Here is a 6,412-nt window from a genome sequence, read left to right as displayed (position 1 = left end):
CCCTGGTGACGGAGAGTACGCATGTGCTAGAAGTCTGCTGCAACCCACAGCACCGGTGGCTGTGACTACAACAGCAATATGCTTTAGCCAACCAGACTGGCTCATTTCATTTCTCTCTTACTCACTCAGTCATAAAAATTAATATGTATTAAATGTTCAAAACCACTTGGCTTCATTTTAGCTATAGAACTAATAAACCAACAGAAGTAAGACTGATGTGTTGTGAATAAGAAGTACAGTGTCTCATGAGTAATTCCCTTCCTGATTTGAATTTCTAGCTCTTGTGTCTTTAATTTTCAAAGTCTGCTTCTTTCCTCTGCTACTTCTACTTCCTCTCATTTCCCGTTTTGAACTGGTAGGACTGGTATCTAAACCATTCTTACTACACTTTTGGAAAAAAAAAAAAGGAACTTGTGTTCGGCCTTCTCTTACAATATCCTCCTACAAGGCTGGAGACATCAACCTCCGTGAACACTTTACGTGAAACGGGAAGCTAATACAAAGAAACTTTATTTTGAAAGACTCTTTTTTTTTTTTTACATAGTTTATTGTCAAGTTTGTTTCCATATAACGCCTTGAAGGACTCTTGATCCACCAAGGAGAGGGCAACTGGATGGCTCAGCCAGGTAACGTGGGGAGAGAGACTGGGGTTTTTGGTGGGTTTTGGAGTCAAATACTAAACTTTGGGTTTACATTCAACTAAAGCTTGGGTTTGGGGATATGAAAGGCCTACCCTTGGTTTTGCATGGCTGGCTGGATTTGACTGCAGGGAAACTTTTAGGGGTGTGAGCCTGATCTGCTGGGGTGTCAGGAGGTTACTTGGAATTGATGTTAAATGCACATTGAGTCAGAGAGGTGTGTGTTTGCTATGAGACAAAGTGGAGGACAGGACTTTGAAAAATACATACTTGTTGGACTTACAGAAAGGAAACCTACTCTTTTTCCTAAAAGTGTTGTTAGAGTCATAGGTCAGAACTGAAAAGGCCTGGGGGTGGGGGAGCCTCTTAGTCCCTTCAGCCCCTGAATTCCTGACAAGAAAGCTGACTGATATCTGAGAGAGAAGTGAAGGAAACCGCTGTTCACAGGACATCTATTATTGACAGCACCAACAAGGTCTCCACATACTTTCTCTCGGTGAATCCTTACAACCCTGGTCTAGAGAGGTGGAAGCTGTGGCAGAGAGTTTAAATGACATGTTTCAGGGCCAGTCGGTTAAGTGACTCTTGATTTTGGCTCAGGTCTCACAGTTCATGGGTTCAAGCCCCGAGTCAGGCTGCTTGGGATTCTCTCTCTTTCTCGCTCTCTCTCAGCCCCTTCTCTCTTTCAGGCCCTTATCTCTCTCTCTCTCTCTTTCTTCTCTAAAATAAATAAATAAACTTTTTAAAAAAGGCTAGAACCAGGTCTCCTGTCACTCCTCTCTTAAGAGTTGGGCACACTTCTCTACTGACTGCCTTATGGTCTGCTCAGGCCACCATCACAGAACACCACAGGAACAGAAAGCATTTTTCTCACAGTTCTGGAAGCTACAAGTTCAAGATGAAAAGTTTCTGCAGCTTGGGTTTCTCCTGAAACCTTGGTTTTCAAAAAAAGTTTTTTTAATGTTTATTTATTTTTGAAAGAGAAAGAGAGCACGAGTGGGAGAGGAGCAGAGAGAGAGAGGGAGACACAGAATCCAAAGCAGGTTCTAGGCTCTGAGCTGTCAGCACGGAGCTCAATGTGGGGCTCGAACCCACGGATTATGAGATCATAACCTGAGCCAAAGTCAGATGCTTAACCGACTGAGCCACCCAGGTGTCACCTGTAGCCTTGGTTTTCCAATGACTGTCTTCTCACTGTGTCCTCACATGTTCTCCACTGGGCAAAAATCCCTGGGGTCTCTCTTTGTGTGTACAAATTTTATCTTCTTATAGGACCCCAGTCAGATTGGATTAGGGCCTACCTTCATTTTAACTTAATTACCTCCTTAAGGCCTTATTTCCAGATAGTCATAGAGAGAGGTACTGGGGGTTAGAGCTTCAACATATGGATTTTGGGGAACATAATTCAGCCATAACACTAATATTAACAATACTATATTCCAGTGTCCAAAGTGAATATGAATTTTTAACAACTTCAGCATCAGCGGAGATCCCTGCCTGATGATCCACATAGCAATTTTAACTGATTATTTTTGCAGACAAAGTGACTGATGGCCAACTCAGGGACTAGCTTATTCTGTTTACATGTGAATATAAGGATCTTCTTGGCCCCTCCTTCTAGCTTCTTCCTCTTTTCTGTTACACTGAAACTCTGACTCTGTCAATGGAGGTCTGATACCTCTAAGACCTATACCTTTATTGTGGGGGTAGAAAGGGAGGAAAGAGACTATAGTGGCTGCTGTTTACAGAGTCCTTTCTGTGTACCAATGCCTCCCAGCTTATCAGTGGTAGAGCTGGAATGTGCACTCAGTCCTGACACCAAAATAGGCTCTTGCTCACACTCACATGCTATCCCCAACCATGCTTCCAGGCTGTAACCCCCATGGCTCCTTCTCTATGCGGCTCCTCTGCCTAGAAATACCCTTCTGCCTTTACTGCCTGGTGAACTTTGGTTTCCTTCAAAACAACTCAAAAGCCACCTCTTCCAGGCAGAATTAAATATCTCTCCACAAGGGTTACCCTAGAACACTGACGTTCAAAACTGCATTGACCGCAACTCTCATAAGAAATACATCTTGTAGGGGCACCTGGGTGGCTTAGTCGGTTGAGCGTCCGACTTTCGCTTAGGTCATGATCTCGCGGTTCGTGGGTTCAAGCCCCGCGTCGGGCTCTGTGCTGACTGCCAGCTCAGAGCCTGGAGCCTATTTCAGAGTCTGTGTCTCCCTCTCTCTCTGACCCTCCCCTGCTCACGCTGTCTCTCTCTCTGTCTCCTAGAAATAAATAAAAATATTAAAAAAAAAAAAAAGAAATACATCTTGTATCACTACCCAGTGCCCGGATACATAAACAGCTGAAAGAAAAAGTTTATGGAAAAAAAAAAAAAAAAACAGTGTGTTCTGATAGTTTTAATTCCGTTTCATTAAAAATGTATATACTAAGGCACCTGCCTGGCTCAGTCAGAGGAGCGTGCGACTCTTGCTCTTGGGGTTGTGAGCTGGAGCCCCACAGTGGGCGTAGAGATTACTTAAGATAAAAAAAGAAATAAACTTAAAAAATAAATAAACAAAAAATAGAAATATATATACTAATTGTAACCCACTTAAGTTGCTATCATGACCTGCTAATGAGTAGGCCAATTTGAAAACCTGCCCTAGAAGGTACTTTTTCTAGTTCGGACAGCGTTTGTTGCTTCTCTCTTCTCTGAAAGCCTCAGATCCTCCAGCTCATCGTATAAATGTGCTAGGGCCCAGTTCTTTTCTGATACTGGTTCCTTAGAGGTTTCTGCTTCTGAGTTTCTGCTCCCTCCTGGGTTTCTACTCCAGTAAGTGGGACTTTCTGTATCTGCCTGTCTGTCTCTCCAGCCTGGGGGCACCCGTTTGCCCCAATTCCCTGACAGATCTAAAAAGAGTTGTTGATTTTCAGTTTAGGCAGTTCTTTTTACTTGATGTGAGGATGGAGTAATGACTTCTTTACATACCAGACCAGAAAACAGAAGTCAAAAAGCCTTCTTTTAAAAATAGAAATCGGGTCACCTGGGTGGCTCAGCTGGTTGAGCGCCCAACTTTGGCTCAGGTCATGATCTCACATCTGTGGGTTCGAGCCCTGCATCAGGCTCTGTGCTGACAGCTCAGACCCTGGAGCCTGCTTCATATTCTGTGTCTTCCTATCTCTGCCCCTCCCCTGCTTGTGCCCTATGTCTCTCTGTGTCTCAAAAAGCAAAAAACAAACAAACCAATAAAAACAATTGAAAAATAATAAAAATAAAAATCAATAGGGGTGCCTGGATGGCTCAGTCAGTTAAGCATCCAACTCTTTATTCCTGAGAAAGAGAGACAGTGTGAGCAGGGGAGGATCAGAGAGAGAGGGAGACACAGAATCTGAAGCAGGGTCCAGGCTCTGAGCTGGCTGTCAGCACAGAGCCCGAAGCGGGGCTCGAACCCACGAACTGTGAGATCTTGGCCTGAGCTGAAGTCAGACGCTTAGCCAACTGAGCCACCCAGGTGCCCCTGTTAAGCATCCAACTCTTGATTTCAGCTCAGGTCATGATCTTGTGGTGTGTGAGATTGAGCCCTGCATCGGGCTCTGTGCTGAACACGGAGCCTTCTTGGGATTCTCTCTCTCCCTGTCCCTTTGCCTCTCCCTTGCTTGCACTTTCTCTCTCTCTCTCTCAAAATAAGTAAAGCATCAAAAAAAAGAAATCAATAACTTTTTAAATTTATATGGAAAAGTAAACAGTTCTTAAAAAAAACAAAATTGAAGGATTTACACTACCTGATTTCAAGACTTATTATAAAGATGCAATAATCAAGATGGTGTGATATTGGCATAAGAACAGACATATAAATCAATGGAACAGAACAGAATCCAGAAGCCGACTCACAAATTCAATGGGTAAAGGGTATTCTTGTCAAACAATCACGCTGGAAAAACTGGACGTCTCTATGGGGAAAAAGAAAATGAACTTCAACTCATCATCTCACTTCGTAAACAAAAACTGTCCCGAAATGGATCAATGTCCTAAATGTAAAAACTAAAATTATAAAACCTTTACAAGAAAATTTAGGTGAAAAATCTTTGTGGCTTGGGGTAATCACAAGTAGCATGAGCCAAAGAAGAAAAAATTAATAACATGGAATACAGGGGCTCCTGGGTGGCTCAGTCTGTTAAGCATCTGACTCTTGATTTCAACTCAGGTCACCATCTCATGGTTATGAGATTGAGCCCCATGTCCAGTTCCACACTGGGCTGGGTGTGGAGGTTGCTTGGGATTCAATCTCTCCCTCTCCCTCTGCTCATCCCCTGCTTGTGAGTGTGTGAGTGCACATCCTCACTCTCTTTCTCTCTCTCCCAAAAAAAGAGATGGAATTCATAAAGAGGAAAATGTTTTGTTTTTCAAAAGATATAAGAGAATAAAGGGACAGAGCACCTGGGTGGCTCAGTCAGTTAAGCGTCTGACTTCCTCTCAGGTCATGATCTCATGGTTCAGGAGTTTGAGCTTCTCAGAGCTGACAACTCAGAGCCTGGAGCCTGCTTTGAATTCTATATCTCCATCTCTATCTGCCCCTCTTCAGGGGACAGTTGTGCTCTGTCTCTGTCCCTTTCAAAAATAAATAAACATTTTTAAAAAATTTTAAAGGCCATTGTATGAATAAAACCATTGTGTTAACCATGTTTTTAATTTTTAATATTTTATGATGCATTGCTAGCTTGGGGGTTTTGCTAGCTGGGAGAGCCTCCCCTTACCAGGGCTAACTAATTCCTAGGAACAACAAAAAAATTGTTGTCTTATGCAAAACAACCAATCCAAAGAAGTCCCCAACCACCTCCTTGACTAACTCAGGCACCAAGCCATTATTTTTCCTTGCCTTAAATCACTCCAGAGTCACCATTATATCCCAGAGTCTGCCAAAATTATTCAAACTATCCAATCCCAAACTTGTTCAAACTTGCTTGCCCTGCCTTACCCATTTCTTCCCGTGAAAACTATAATGCAGGCTGTGGGCTAATTTTCTCCTTTTCTCCTGTCTCCTGATCAATTCAGATACTGTTTGTGCAGCCCTGAGTGATGTGGCTGCCCCACCTTCTACTGGGAATTGTAAGTAATAAAACCTCTTTTATTGGCATTTACCTCTCCATTTAGTCACTCCATTATCTCTACAAATTATCTCCTGGATACAATCAGAACAACCACAAAACAGGAGAAAATACAGTACATATATCCAACAAACAATTTATATCCAGAGTCTATGAAGAACGCTTGAAAGTGAGTAATCAAAAGACAACCTACTTTGTAAAATGGGCAAAAGATTTGTACAGTTACATTTTTATGTATATACATACATTTATATGTATATATTATTATGGATATATAATAATAAACAATACATACATACAACTACATAATATAATAATGCATAATATGTATAATAATAATAATGTATGTACCATATATATGTGATTATAACTTAAAGAGGTTGATTTTGTTGTTGTTTTGTTGTTGTTTTGTTTGTTTGTTTTGAGAAAGAGAGAGGGAGAGAGACACAGAGCATGTAAGAAGAGGAGAGGGGCAGAGGGAAAGAGAGAAAATTGAGCCTGGGATCATGACCTGAGCCTAAATCAAGAGTCGGATGCTCAACCGACTGAGCTACCTAGGAATCCCAATGAGGTTGATTTTTAAAGCAGTTTAAGGGGTGCCTATAGAAGGGTCTGAAAACACAGAGTAAATTAAAAAAAAAAAAACAGACATCAAACATTATGTATAATGTGTCCTAATT

The sequence above is a fragment of the Hyaena hyaena genome, unplaced genomic scaffold (assembly GCF_003009895.1).
Source record: "Hyaena hyaena isolate Hyena2069 unplaced genomic scaffold, ASM300989v1 scaffold_362, whole genome shotgun sequence".
Taxonomy (NCBI): domain Eukaryota; kingdom Metazoa; phylum Chordata; class Mammalia; order Carnivora; family Hyaenidae; genus Hyaena; species Hyaena hyaena.
Note: the sequence above shows the minus strand (reverse complement) of the source record.